A 1044-nucleotide genomic window follows, 5' to 3' on the forward strand; every position below is an offset into this window, starting at 1 on the left:
GGTACTGAAAAGCTTGTTTTGCAAAGAAGGAAAAGGCTCTCACCGTGATCGCGGCGCTGCACCAAACCCCTCTCTCTCTTGTATTTTCTTCTTCCTGCGGTTTGCAAATAAATCCAGCCCTAAAGCAAAAAAAAATTCTTTTCCAAACTCTGCTTTAGTCCGACTTGCAAATTAGAGCAAGAATGATCACCATGTAAAAAAGTCCAGAGCAAAGTTAGGTCCCTCTCCCCAGATCGATTATAAATACGTGTGTGCGCGTATGTACTATAATAATAACAATAATAATAATAATAATAATAATAATAAAAAAACCTCTCCGGATCGGGGTGGGTTCTCTTTGCTCCTAAAAAGAACTCCCTCAGTCTCTCACACACGCACGCTTTCCTTTTTTTCCTCAATGAACAGGAGGCCGAATCGCCAATACCAAGTCACTTTTTTGTTGTTGTCGCAAATGATCAAGAGGAAGGGGAAAGCCAAAGAAAACAAAATAAAGTGGATCTAAAATAAAATCCCAAAGCTTTCTTCCACTGAGCTCCTCCAAAAAAGCAGCTTGTGCAATGTAGCCGTTCTGCTGAGAAGCTGCTTGCTGCAAGCTCCTCTCCCCTCTCTCCCTCTAGCTTTCTCGCTCCCTCTGCGAGCGTGTGTGTGTTGCAGGCAGCTCTGTGGTTTGCAATCGGGGAGGGGGGGGGGTGTTTTGGGAGCGCAGCGGATTTGTGGTGGTGGTTGTTGTTGTGTGTTTGGAGGAGGTGGAGGAGGAGGAGGAGGAAGATTTGAGATCTGAGCTGTAGGGGCTCGGCGTTTTTCTGCTCGCTCGCTCGCTCCCTCTCTCTCTCTCTCTCTCTTTTTCTTTCCGGAGGAGGTAGGGTGATCTCTCTGCAAAAGCAGCAGTAAATGGCGTCATGTGGATCTGAGGAGGAACAGAGCAGTTGTTGTCCCAGAGGATATATCGCATCCGGTCCCAGCTCATTGGCTCTGCGGGGCTACATTCACTGGCGCTCCCAGCGCCCTGCCAGCACTCCGAGCTGCGGGAGGCATTCAAAAGGG

The 1044-nt window shown here is 48.2% G+C and overlaps 1 protein-coding gene across 1 annotated transcript in view; it reads right to left on the reverse strand.

Moving 5' to 3' along the window:
* SPRY2 (sprouty RTK signaling antagonist 2) overlaps positions 1-167 on the reverse strand; it is a 5142-nt gene extending 4975 nt beyond the window's left edge. The window contains exon 1 of the mRNA XM_009644115.2: positions 44-167. The gene's annotated coding sequence lies outside the window, so the exon portion shown is untranslated. The remainder of the gene's footprint in view (positions 1-43) is intronic.
* Positions 168-1044: the final 877 nt, after the last annotated feature.

This window comes from Egretta garzetta, unplaced genomic scaffold (assembly GCF_000687185.1).
Source record: "Egretta garzetta isolate BGI_Z169 unplaced genomic scaffold, ASM68718v1 scaffold808, whole genome shotgun sequence".
Lineage (NCBI taxonomy): Eukaryota > Metazoa > Chordata > Aves > Pelecaniformes > Ardeidae > Egretta > Egretta garzetta.